The sequence below is a fragment of the Panthera onca genome, chromosome E1, assembly GCF_046562875.1.
Source record: "Panthera onca isolate mPanOnc1 chromosome E1, mPanOnc1 haplotype 2, whole genome shotgun sequence".
NCBI lineage: Eukaryota > Metazoa > Chordata > Mammalia > Carnivora > Felidae > Panthera > Panthera onca.
The window spans coordinates 4,611,387-4,625,485 of NC_138352.1; the positions used below are offsets into that span (position 1 = coordinate 4,611,387).

Sequence of the window (14,099 nt, forward strand, 5' to 3'; positions counted from 1 at the left end):
GGCCCTTCTTCGCTCCGCCCCGTCCCCGCTTCGCTCCGCCCCCACGCCCGGCCCAGATCCTCCGGCGCGTCCGAGCCAGACCGGGCAGCTGAGGGGGTGGGGTCCCCACCCTCGGCCGCCATTGGCTATGACTCCACGCCGCCGCGCCCCCTTGGCCAATTGACGACAGCTGTGGGCTGGACCGCCCTGGTAGCGACCCGCCCCCAGCTCAGCGAAGCGGCTCTCCATTGGGCGAAGGAGGGTGACGCAAGGCTGCAGGCCACGTGGTAGTGTTTTCATTGCCAGAGGCTGCGAAGCGGAAGTCCGGAAGAACCAGTGCAACTGAGGCCCGACCTGGTGGTCACCTTCTGGCATCTGCCGTGGAGCTGCGGCTGAGGGGGCGGGCGGACGCGCTCCGTCCCACCCCACCCAAACCCCTGTCGCGTGTAGCTCTCCGTCTATTAAACTTACAGAGGTTAGTAGCGTGAGACGCCAAAGCCCCACCCTTTTACAGAGTCTTCAAACTGCTTTGAGAAAAGCCAGACAGATCGCATGTTACCTTCCCGGGTGCCCTGCTGTTGAGAACTCTTTCTACATGCCCAGCGCTGTGCTAACCGTGTATGTTATCTCTTAGAATTCCTATAAAACAAGAATATATACTTTCTGCCCAATTTTAATAAGGAGCAACTAAACAATTAAGTAATCTGTCTGAAGTAACAGAATAAATGGTAGAATGTGGATTTGTCTCAACTCAAGCTTCGTGCACCAAGAAATTCTCCTAGGGAATTTGGCAAAACCTATCTGATCTATAATTGGAAAAAAAAAAAAAAAAAAGGAAGAAAATGTCTATAAGGTGGCGTGTTTGATGAAAGGGATGAGGTCTTGAAGATGGCACAATTCAAAACTCACATATTTGAGATAAATCCTGACAAGTCTCTCTTCCCAAGCTAAATTCACGTTGCCGTGTAGAATACCCAACACACTTTATAAATCAGTAGCTCTGCTGGCTTTGGATTTATATAATTCTTGATGAATTTTTAATTCGTGCTTTTCAAGTTGAGATGGCATTTTAATTGTTATACCGCAGTATTTCAAATTGGCATTATTAAAATGTATTTTGTGACAAAGCTATGTATACGTGTGTGTGTATGTGCGTGCGTGCACACACACACACACACACACACACACACACACACACACTTTGGGAGCTTGGACCTATAATGGATGAGTGAAGCACATTATTTCATTTAAGCTTTTCTAGTTGCATATCCAGTTTGGGTTTTCCAAAATGCAAATGTAACAGTTTGTTCAGTTCACGCTATTATTCTTTCTCTCAACTGATGGTAAAATAGTTTAGCTGATAGATCCGCGGATGCTCTTCAGTCGATTGTGAGGTGTTGTAGAAACTATCGTAAGCGAAAAGAGCTTCTGTTTGGATGCTTTAAGTGCATCATCTTTGTAACCTCTAAGATCAGAAGTGCTTCTCACCACCCCCAGCTCAGGCATTTAGAAAACCAGGAATCTGGTAGGCTAGGTGCTCCGTTGTTTGGAAAATTCAATAAAGGACAGAATAAATTCGGTTTGTAAAGTGGAAGTTGTTATTCTCAACAGTTCGGACTTTATAGGCTAGAGTTGGGAGCTGGTGTTAGTGTTTGAGTAGGAGCGTTTCATGATAAAAGCCGTGTTTTAGGCAGATAAACTTGGCCAGGGTGTGCAGAACAGATTAGAAGGGGAAAAAGCCTCGGCCAATGTGAAATTCTAGGAGTAAAGGGATATGAGATGCGAACTATTGCATGGCAGCAAGGCTAGAAAGTTGAAGACAAACCCAAGTGAAATTTTTTTTCTGTTGAAATATATTTGACATATAACATTGTGTAAAATGAAGGTGTATAGCATGTTGATTTGACATTCATGTATTGTAATATGATTGCCATTGTGGCTATAATTAGCACCACTAACATGTCACATGAAGAGCTATTTTGAGGCAATGCTGTCCCCTAGAAAGGTAACAAACCAAAGAAAGAAAGAAAGAAAGAAAGAAAGAAAGGTAATGTCAACCACAGATGTGAACCCCATATGTAATTTAACATTTTCTAGAAGCCACATTTAAAAAGATAAAAAGAGATAAGTAAATTAATTTTAATAATATCTTTAACACAAGATGTCAAAAATCTCATTTTAATGGGTCACCCATGTGAAACTATTAATGAGCTAGTTTATTTATTGTTTTAATTAATTAATTTTAATCAGCTAGTTTAAAGTCCTATTTTTTTAGTGTAGGTATTTAAAATCCAATGTATCTTTTTCACTTAGAGCATATCTCAATTTAACCTAGCCACCTTTTAAGCGCTCATGCGGCTGGTAGCTATCTTATTGCCCAGTAAAGTTTGGGGAGAATAAACCACAGATCGTAGCTGATGGGGGAGGGGTGGTATAGCAGAGAAGAAGAGGGAAACGTCCACGCTGATTCCGTAGTTAGGATCGCCGTTGGGAAAGTGGAAGCTCGTGGTGCTGCTTTCAGAAACCAGATATTTGGGCAGGTATTTAGGGAGCGAGGTGAACTGAATGCTCATTGGAATTCCAGTTCAAGCCTAGAGATGTACGTCTGGGAAAAAACTGATCATCTTTCCAGCCCCACCCTTCGTGAATGATCCCCCTTGTATGTTTCCTACTGAGTTAATGGTCCGCCATCCACCACTACCCATGTGGAAATAACATTCCAGGGCTGCCTCATCTGGTTTTATTTTTTCCCAAGACGATACAGAAATCTGTATTTTTGTATAAATAAATTTAACATAACTATTTATTTTATATAAACCTATATTTTATGTAAAAATTTAAAAGGTTGATGACCGATTCTTATTTTTAAAAAAACACTGTGAAGGCCAAATTAAATATACGAGCTGGCTGGATGTGGTTTGTGGAGGTCCAGTGTGTGACCTCTGTGTGAGGCATAATTCCCAGAAATTTACTGGCATAAACATCTAAAGAAAAGGCTGCAAATAGATTTGAAGGTGTTGGATTCCTTTAATATCAGGCTGATTTTTCTTTTTCTGAGTCCTAGTTCTAGGTTCCGTGGGAGAGGAAACTCCTGATTTATTTATTTTTTTTAAGTTTATTTATTTTGTGGGGGAGAGAGAGCATGCACGTGTGCACGTGAGCCAGAGAGGGGCAGAGAGAGAGGGAGGGACAGAGAGAGAGGGAGAGAGAATCCTAAGCAGGCTGGGCACACTGTCGGCACAGAGCTGGGCTCGGGGCTCGATCTCACAGACCGTGAGATCATGACCAGAGCAGAAAAAGAGTCGGACGCTTAACCGACTGAGCCACCCCGGCGCCCTGAGGACACTCCTGATTTAAACCCTGGGTTTATGGCATCCTAATCCTTCCACATTCTTGGAACAGAAATTTCAACACTACATAACAGGAGCCGAGGCTATCTGGAGGAAGAGGGGAATATGACACTTCACCGCAGGAAAAACAAGATTTCAGCTTTTTGCCTTTCTTCCAATTGAAATTTCCTAAATGTCTATCTTTTCTCAAACAAAATGTCCATTACTTCTGGGGAAACAGTAAGTCAGCAAAATCCGGAAGAATAAAGCTGAGCTTGGGAATCAAGTGTTCTTGGTAATATACAAAATTGCAGGCCACAATTCAGCTAATGGGGAGACTTCCTATTTGTTCAGCAATCAGGTTGTAATTTTAAAATGCTGATTAGGGAATGCATAGGGCATGAACAGGGGAAGTTGGAAATGGGACATCCTGTCTGATGCAACCCTCATGTCACCCAATATGGTTGCCCATAACACCCAACTGGCTATAATTAGAGTAAGTACGAGGTGAGCAGATACCACTCCTGTCCACTTCTTCTTTTCATCAAATCCATTCTGTTTTTATAAGATCAAACCACAGGGAATAGCTCCTTTTCCTTTTCTGATGCGTCTCAGCACTCAGAACGTGAGCTGAGAAAGAGTAGAACCGGAATAGACAAGTGTATGGTAGTACTTTGAGAAAAGAATAAAGGAGAGAGATTCGGGGGACAGTGTAGAATAGGTAAGACTTGGGGGGTAGAGAGAGGGAAGGGTGATGTGTCGCAAGCTCAGGGAGTCAGCCCTACCGATCTGGGGTAGAAGGTAAGGGGTTGAAATGTAGGGTAATTTCTGGGAAAGCAGGTGATCCTGTCAGATTGGCAAACAGGAAGTGTCTGGCCAGAGGTATGGCTAAACAGCAGGCACAGTTGGGCTTTTTTGTTACTAATCATAGGCACAATCTGTGTGGTAAAGCATGGCTGCCATGAGTGAACAGTTCCTATTATGTGCCTTTGCTCCCCAAATGGAACCATTATTTCTGGTTTTATCAGTTGAAAAGCCAACAGCCGTTCTAATAGTCCTTGACTTCCATATTTCCTCTCAAGAGCAAGAAACAAGGGTACTTCATTAAAGAGTGAACTGCAGTGTCTTTGACTGCATTCTCTTTCCCAGCTCTCTTATTTCTGCTTCCAGAATAATCTTCTTAAAATACTGAGGCAAAATTACAAGTTCTCCATAAATACTTGCTGATCGGCTGACGTTCACGAAGACAGTAGCTTTCTGTGTGTGCATTTGCAGACATAACTTGAGCTAACCATCTATTAGTCAAGACGATGCAGAGAGGAGGTTCATCATGGAGTTTTTGTTCACTGGGACATCTTAAGACCAGCCAGGATTGCAGAGAAGTGTTCATCAGGTCAACCAACTGCCCCGACTTAAGTTTTAGAGTATAAATATAGGTGATATCTGGAAATGGAAAGCAAAGCTTTATAGAAAGCTTGGCTTGAAACCTCATACCTCTTCTCATTTAATGTTTATTACCTGTCCTGTCCCAGGGATTTTTATCCCCATGGCACAACTGCGTAAACCAAGGTTGAGAGATGTTGGATAAGTTGCTCAAGGTCCTAGGGCTGTTTGCGATGGAGATATAGTTTGCCCTCGGTCCCTTCTACTGTATTTCCAGGTCACCCCGTGTTCCATGCTTCCTCTCAGACTGCTCAAAGCTGGGAACAGAACTGGCAGTGTAACCCGAACTCCATTCTCTAAGGAGACAGAGAGGCAAGGGTGGAGGGAAAGAGACAGGCTTATGCCAAGAGGGCCACGGGCCAAGTGTAAGAGGCGGGGCGCCTTTTCAAGGGGGCAAAGCTTTGCTTATGCTTGCCATGGGTACTACTAGAAGTATCTAAGAACCTCTTTTGCTCCGAGGTAAAGGGTTAGTTAACCTGTGCTCATGGGCGAGGGTGGCTAGTTCGTAAGTGGTGCCGTGGGACTCTGGGTTTCCTCCTGGCTAGAGAGAGAGTGTGAAGAATGGTAACCATTCCTTTGGAATTCTTCACTTCTAGGGAAAAGGGGATTTCAAAGGCCATCGGCTAAGAATCCCACGATTCTTGGTGAACAGTGCCATCTAGCGACCTGCTGTATTTAGTTCCAGCCCGGTAGGGCAACCTTGTAGGAAAGACTGGCTTCACTAGACACGGAGAGCTAATCACAAAACCGTGGAAGAGGAGTTCCAGGCTCTCCTGTGTTCTTCCAGAACTTCTTTCCTGTCTATACATGGAAGATACAGACACCTCACTCACCACTCTCTTGCAGAAGAAGTTTAGAAGGGGGTTGCCCATGCATTCATTTGACACATTTTTATTCAGTGCCTGTTATGCGCCCGCCATGGTTGCGGGTCCTGGGGATGCGCCATGGGGAAAATTAAGTAAAAATCCCTGCTTGTATGGGCACAGAGACCAGAGACAAGAAAAAACGGAATGGAGAGTATCTCAGATGGCCATGAGTGCCAAGGAGAAAAATAAAGCAGTTGGAAGGGATGTGGGAGGTGTTGGGGAGAGGAGGGCTTGATAAAGAGTAGGAAGGGAAGGTGTCGCTGGAAGGTTCCATTTGAACAAAGACCTGAAGGAGAGAAGGGAACATGAGGGGGAAAAGCATTTCTGGCAGGAGGAACATGGAGGAGGCAAGGGTGGATGGAGGAGAGAGAAGAGGGGCAGATACATAGGAAAAGAGGTCGGAATGGTCGTGCTTGGGCATGTGGGGGAGGGACGAGAAGCCACTGGATATTTGACTTATATTTGAACAGAATCACTTAGGCAGCTGTGCTGAAAACAAATTAAAGGTGTCTTGGGAGGGGTGCCTGGGCGGCTCAATCGCTTGAGCGTCCGAGTTCAGCTCAGATCATGATCTCACAGTTTGTGAGTTCGAGCCCTGCGTCGGGTTCTGTGCTGACAGCGCGGAGCCCATTTCAGATCCTCTGTCCCTGCCCCTCTCTCTGCACCTTCCCTGTTCACTCTCTTTCTCTCAAAAATAAACAAAACATTAAACAAAAAGGTGCCCTGGGAGATTCACAGTTCCCTTTAGCACATTTAAAAACTCCACAAACCCCAGTTTATTATTTATTTAACGTTGTTTAACGAGGACTTTCCAGGCTTACACAGATCTCTTTCTTCCCGCAACACCCACTACCTTCTTGCGGGACCCGAGAGACAAAAGTCAGCGCTGATAAGCAGACTGTGATGTTCCCGACAGTCATAAATGACGCGAGCCCAAAGCCAACAGAAAGCAGTGATTTTCCCAAGGCCACACCACAACTGCAAAGGAGCTACCGTTGAGTGACTAATTCTTTCTTATCAGTACCTTCCGCAGATTCGCTCCATTCCTCCGTTATGAAACCACGCCACTTCACGGCCACTGGCAATCCGGGCCCGATTCCTGTATCCCCTACCCTTCCCACCTTAGAGTCACTTAGCACAAACCCAAAACCCCGCCAAAAAAACCCCTTCCTACAGCCACCGTGGTTCATTTGGTGTACGTTTTCCCTTGCTGCACCAAGTGAAGAAAATGAACATCGACTGGGTGAACCTGGCGATCTTGACCTACAGCTTTATCTATCTGCCCCTAGGATTTTGTAGATCAAAGTTTAAGAAGAGCTGGACAAAATAACGACTTCCTACCATCATATTCTTTGAGTCTAAGGCAGAGATACCGTGCCCCGCTAAAACGTCTTGCGTACCAAGTGGAACACAATGTCTGGTCCATGAAAGTGGTGAGAGACTATATTGCCAAATATTTTTTGAAAATATGCTGGATGCTTCATAGCAATGAGGTTCTACGGTATGTGACCTTTGGTGTCTGGCTTCTTTTACTTAGCATAACGCTTCCAAGGCTCATCCAGGGTGTAGCCTGTATCAGTATTTCATTTCTTTTTACGGCTGAATAATATTCCGTTATATGTATTACCACAACTAATTTGTCCATTTGTCAGCGGGTGGACATTTGAGTTGTGTCCACCTCTTGGCTGTTGTGAACAGTGCTACTATGAACACGTGCGTGTGCGCGATTATTTGAGGACCTGTTTTCGATCGTCTTTCCGTTGTACCTGTGTTCAATATATCTTGGAATAGAATTCCGGATTATATATATATTTTTAAGTTTACTTGTTATTGAGAGAGAGAGCGCGCGCATGCAGGAGAGGGCAGAGAGAGGGGGAGAGAGAGAGAGAATCCCAAGCAGGCTCTGCACCATCAACACAGAGCCCGATGCAGGGCTCGAACCCACGAACCATGAGACCACGACCTGAGCTGAAGTCAGACGCTGAACCGACTGAGCCACCCAGGTGCCCTGTATATTTTTTTCTATATATTTAACTTTTGAAGAACTGGCAAGACTGTTTTCCACGGAGGCTGAGCCATTTCACATTCCCATAGCAATGAACGAGGGCTCCGATTCACCATTTGTTACTTGCTGTTTTTATTTTTCACGATCACCATAGCCATCCCCGTGGGTGTGAAAAACACTGAGATTTTATGCCATGTCTGCAAAGTTGCAAGCTCTTGGGACATCCAAGTAGTGTTGGGTCCCCCAGTGCTCACAATGAACCAAGGCCGTGCTGTATTTTCAAGGCTCCCACACCCATTCCGGGTCACACTCTGGCAGGTGGGCAACAAAGCTTTGTATCGTATGGAAAGTTGTTCAGCTTCAACACATACAGCTGAAATGTGAGTCCAGGGTGGGGCCAAGTCAGGGGAACAATCTGAGGCAGACCCTGGGCTACCCTTTCTGGCTTGTTCTTTCCATTCTTTCTTTTTTTAATTTTTTTTTAATGTTTTTATTTACTTTTGAGACAGAGACAGACAGAGTGTGAGCAGGGGAGGGGCAGAAAGAGGGGGAGACACTGAATCCGAAGCAGGCTCCAGGCTCTGAGCTGTCAGCACAGAGCCCGACACGGGGCTCGAACCCACAAACCGTGAAATCATGACCTGAGCCGAAGTCGGACGCTTAACTGACTGAGCCACCCAAGGCGCCCCTGTTCTTTCCATTCTTATGGTTTATTCTCCTAGCTAAGACCCCTTGATGTTGGGACATGGTCTTCAGATACCCCAGGACATGATTACACCCCAGCTTCCGTTCAGCTGGGGCATCTCCATTCTGCAGGTTTCTTGTTAGGGTGAGAACAGTGCTAATCACGTAACCAAAGACTCAAAGGACAAGGTCCTTTGGGAACCGGAGCCCTTTGCTTCTTTAAACTGGGAAGATCCTGTGGGTGTTTCAGGGGCAGCTGATATCTGGGCATAGGGTACGTTATAAGGGATCGAGAGAGAGAGAGAGAGAGAGAGAGAGAGAGAGAGAGAGGGAGAGATCCAGGATCATTGGTGGCGAGGTAATAGTTGAGGCCATGAGAGGAGGTAAGATGCAACGAAAAACGTGTCAGTTGGTGAAGAACTGGACTGAATGTCCTGGTATTCCTTTAATTTTAGGAACACTACCAGAAAGGAGGCTGGTGCTTGTGCTGAGCCGCCTTCAGCAGCTCCACGTCCCACATTGCTGATGAGTGAGAGCCTCTGTTATAAATGGAAACGTGAACTGGCAAGTGCTCACCGGCTAACGCTGAACCCACCAGCTTATTTTGCTACCTATTATGTACGTGATCTGCGATTTTGCGTATGGATTGCAAATATGTGCGAGGAATAGGAAGCTGGCGTGTTTTCCAAAAACGAGACGGAGCGTTTTCGCTGCTGCGTGTCTCAACCGGGTATGGCTTCGACTTTTCATCATTTCTCTGAGGTCAGAAACAGCCTTTGGTGGGCTTCTAATTTTTTTTTTTTTTATAGAAGTTTGGCTCCCGAGACTGTTTCAGAGCCTTTAGGAAAGATACCAAGTGGACGAGACATGTCTGAAAATATTTAAAGTGGCGATTTCCTAGGCCCTCCTTCTCCTCTTTCTCCGCAGGCATCTGTTCCCATATGTGGAGGTTTAAGTCAGCCTCTATCTACAGATGACCCTTGTCTGACCTCACTCTCTGGAATGCTCTGCCTGCCTCTGTCTTTCATGCCAGAGCACATCAACACTACCTTCTGCTGGCATTCCTGATAGGATCTCTTTCTCCCGAGCTCTTGAAAGAATCCTGCTTCAGCAACTCTAGAGAATGGTGGGAGAGTCGGTCTTTAAAAACAGATTTATCCCATACCAAGGACAGGAATCACTTATTTTGCACCACTGTGTGCATTGACTCTTCTTTTCTCCCAATCCATGAACATAGTATAGATTCTTAGGTCCCCTTGACCCAGGAATGCAGTTTCCCATGCCTACATAGGCCAAGTCCTTCTGTTCTCAGAGAATCTAATTACGTTAGCCTGTGTATTTTCTTTAAAATGGTTATCACAACCTAAAATTACCTTGTTTATTTGCTTACATATTCACTGTCTGTCTCCTCTATCTGGAAAGCAAACTCCATGAGAGCAGGGTCTTTCTTTTTTTTTTTAAAGAAAAGTCTTTTTAAAATTATTTCTTTATTTTTAGAGACAGAGAGAGAGAGAGTGCACATGAGCAAGGGAGAGAGGGAGAATCTAAAGCAGGCTCCACACTCAGTGTGGAGACCAACTCTCAGGTCTCCATCCCATGACCCCGGGATCCTGACCTGAGCCAAAAGCAAGAGTCAGACACTCAACCGACTGAGCCACTCAGGCGCCGTGAGAGCAGGGCCTTATGTGTCTTCTCCCAGCATCCAGAGCAATGCTTGTCCACATAATAGGTGCTCATGGAATATTTGCCAACTGACTGACTTACAGAATCAGTCGTTAAAACATCATACGAAAATTAGCTTTCCATTAACTCCTTCTAAGTGTCATTTTCTTGTCTCTCTTGAACGATGATATTGTCCAAATGGAGCTAGCATTGTGACCAAATACCAATTAACTATGTTAGTGGCTTTTGAGATTTGGGACCCCCTTTACACCCTTAAAAGTTGTTGAAGACCCAAAGAGCTAGTGTTCATGTGAGTCATATCTGTCATTATTCAGTGTGATAGAAATGAAAACTGAGAAGAGTTCAAAATATTTATCTACTAATTCATTAAAAATAATAAACCCATTATATGTTAACATTCATACCATATTTTTTTTTGTTTCTCAAATAAACAAAATAACAGGGACATGAGAGGCATTGTTTTACTTAAGAAAAAAATTTTTTAATGTTTATTTTATTTCTGAGAGAGAGAGACAGAGCATGCGTTGGGGAGGGGCAGAGAGAGAGGGACACCCAGAATCCGAAGCAGTCTCCAGCCTCCGGGCTGTCAGCACAGAGCCCGACGCGGGACTCGAACTCACAAAGCTCGAGATCATGACTGAGCTGAAGTCGGACACTTAACCGACTGAGCCACCCAGGCGCCCCAAGTATTGTTTTACATTAAAAAAAAATCTTTTTAATGTCTGGCTTAGTAGAAGACAGCTGGATTCTCACATCTGCGTCCTCATTCAATCGGTGATGATATCACACATCACGTGGACTTGTAAGAGAATAGGAGTGAAAAAGGCAAACGGTATCTTAGTGTTCTTTTAAAAATAGTTTTGACTTTGCAGATGCCCCAAGAGATTCTTGGGTGGCCCCAGAGGTCTTCGAAGCACCCTTTGAGAATGAATGACTGACATTAACAGAGAGGAATACTTTTCTTTACCTTTGAACCACATCACCTTTAAACACTGTATTCGCCCTGTTTTCTCCCTTTGCTTAGCTTACTATTAAAATGTTTATATTCCGGGACATCTGGGTGGCTCAGTCGGTTGAGTGCCCAACTTCGGCTCAGGTCATGATCTTACGGTTGGTGAGTTTGAGCCCCGTGTCAGGATCTGTGCTGACAGCTCGGAGCCTGGACCTGCTTCGGATTCTGTGTCTCCCTCTCTCTCTGCCCCTCCCCTGCTCACACACACACACACACACACACACTCTCTCTCTCTTTCAAAACAATAAACACTAAAAAAAATTAAAAAAATAAAACATTTATATTTCCCGAAACTGTATCATTGCCGTGGCGGCCAAGATGCATAGTGGGTGATGAGTGATGGAAAAGCAAACCAAAAGTTAATACTTTGTTACACTCAAGACACATCCACACGCAAACAAGAACAACAATAATAAAAACATATACCTTTACTGAGCACAGACTCTGTGCTCCCTATTTTCCAAAGATTATCTCTATTTTTTATAATAACATTTGCAGGTAGGAATTATTAACCTCATTTCAAAGATAAAGAAATGGAAGCTCAGAAAACTTAAACAATCTGTCCAAGGTCACCAAGCTAATGAGTGACAGAGAAGAGATGGACATATTCAAGCCTCTTTTACCATCAAATGTAGGTGAACACAGTAGGGCGGCAAAAACCCAGCGACAGTGAGGAGTTCACGGTGAAAATTCACCTTGCAGGTTTGTACAAAAGAATCAAGGAATCAAACAATGCAGTTTTTAAAAAAAATTTTTTTAAGGTTTATTTATTTTTGAGAGAGAGAGAGAGAGAGTGTGAGCGTACAAGTGGGGGAGGGGCAGAGAGACACAGAAACAGAATCTGAAACAGGTTCCAGGTTCCAAGCTGACAGCACAGAGCCTGACGTGGGGCTCGAACCCATGAACAGTGAGATCGTGACCTGAGCCGAAGTTGGACGCTTAACTGACTGAGGCACCCGGGTGCCCCTGCGGTTTTTTTCTTTCAGTGATGTACAGCTGAAGAAGTTAATGCACCTTTTTGTGATTTGAAAGGAGTACATTTACAGCAAAAGATTGGAGAGCAATGAAATATGCCTCAACAGAGGACGGGTTACATCAATCGTGGTACATTATAGACGGAATACTATGAAGTCATTAAACAGAGTGAGGCAGCCCTTTCCAAGTGTATGATATGTTGTTACGTGAAAACATAAGGGAAGCGCTGGTCTATTTCTGTTTTTAAAATGCGTGCAGTCTTGTGCACGTGTAGCTGGTTTCTTCCATGAACCTGATGGAGGATGAACAGGAGATAGTTTGTTTTTCTGTAATCAAACCCCCTTCAGATGTGGCATGGGTAGATCCCCTGACTTTTCAAGTCCTTCCGGAGAGTAGATGTCCCTCTCATAGCCAGTTCAAAACCGTCAAGCTTCTCTTTTCCTCTTCCCTGCCTTCTCCTCTCCGCCTCACCCCTGTTTTCTCCCAAGTTGGGGGCCAGGAGAGGGGATTAGTGAGAGAAGGGTGAAGTCTTCATCGGTGACATCCCAGGACTTCTTTCTTGCCTAACACTTTCCCATTAGGGCACCTTAAAAAAAATTTTTTTTTTAATGTTTATTCATTGTTTTCTTGAGAGAGAGAGCGTGAGCAGGGGAGGGGCAGAGAGAGAGAGAGAGAAGGAGACACAGATTCTGAAGCAGGCCCCAGGCTCTGAGCTGTCAGCACAGAGCCCAATGCGGGGCTTGAACTCACAAACTGCGAGATCATGACCTGAGCCGAAGTCGGACGCTTCACCGACTGAGCCACCCAGGCGCCCCAGAGCAGCTCCTCAGATGTCTCCAAAAGCCTGTCTCTCTCATGGGTCCCATGTGTGGGACCTCATGAGGGGCTCTCGTGGGACCCTCTACGTTGCCTGGCTCCTGACTTGGGTGATGCGCTCTTTGGCAGACCTCTGTGGCTCTTCTCAGCCCATCCACAGCCTCGTTCTTCTGTCACACTGGCAGGTGGCAGGTGGGGCCCTTCAAGGTGGCTCCAGCCTTGATAATCCCTCCGGCTTCTGTTACTCGGGTAACCCACGGCTGGGGTAGGGACTTCCCCACTGCTACCCTCTCTCCCCTAATCCTGCCTGTGGGAGGCAGGCAGTAGGCTCTGTGTTCACATCTTTTCCTCCCACATTCTAGGGGCCACAAGCCAAACTCCCAGGGACTTTCCTGCTGTCCCTGCTCAGGCAACTCTAGGGTGGGCCTGAGCCTTTACAGGGCAACAAACCTTCCAACCGGGGCCAGCTACATGATTTGCAGGACCCGGTGCAAAATGGAGACTCAAGGTCCCTTGTTCGAAAAAGTGGGAAAGGACGCTGATAAAATCACTAAAATATAAGGCTTTGTCCTAAAAATATTATTACTTATAAAATATAACAGGGGTAAGAAAGGTACTTGCGTGTCAACATAAACTTACAAATGGCAAAAAAATAACATTTCGATGCCAAAATTTTACGTAACGCAATAAATGATAAGCTGTTTATGTGATGTCTTGAGTGATCATTCAGTATTTCTGGCTCGTTTTTATACAAATTCATTTATTAGGTCACCGAAATTTATACTGTTAGCAATTTCATTTTTAATTGTGAAATTGAAAGCGATGTCAGTCACTCAGGGCAAATGCCAGGTTGTAAATGATTTTTCATTTTGAGGATTATTCTGCAGATGCAAGTTTCATGTTCTTGTACGACCTCCATGAGTTACAGGAGATGTCAGGGGAAACATTCAAAATGTCAGGTGCAGACTTACATTTGAACTTAAATTCAGGGGCGCCTGGCTGGCTCAGTTGTAAGAGCATGTGACTCCTGATCTCCAGGTTGTGAGTTCAAGCCCCATGTTGGGGTAGAGATTACTAAAAAAAAATAAACTTAAAAAAATAAATTTAAATTCAGACTTACACAGAATTAATTAGTACGGAGAGCTAGAACCCTTGATTTAGCTACCGATCTGCCAATATACCAATCAACTGATCTTTCTTGGAAATGCATTGTCGGTTTCTGGAAAGATGGAGAGAACTGGAAGTGTTGATTTCCCACTCCCAAAGCCTTTGAAATTGGAGGAATGTGGTAGGGGGGAGCTTACTCT

The 14,099-nt window shown here is 44.8% G+C and overlaps 1 long non-coding RNA gene across 2 annotated transcripts; it reads left to right on the forward strand.

The window, feature by feature from the left end:
* The first annotated feature begins 286 nt into the window (after positions 1-286).
* On the forward strand, positions 287-13,495 carry LOC132687415 (uncharacterized). Of its 2 annotated transcripts, XR_009614096.3 has the most exons (3): positions 287-454; positions 6,907-7,050; positions 8,762-13,495. It is a non-coding gene; the product is annotated as an uncharacterized LOC132687415 (long non-coding RNA). The 2 variants fall into 2 exon arrangements; XR_009614095.3 differs by lacking the exon at positions 6,907-7,050.
* The last annotated feature ends 604 nt before the right edge of the window (positions 13,496-14,099 follow it).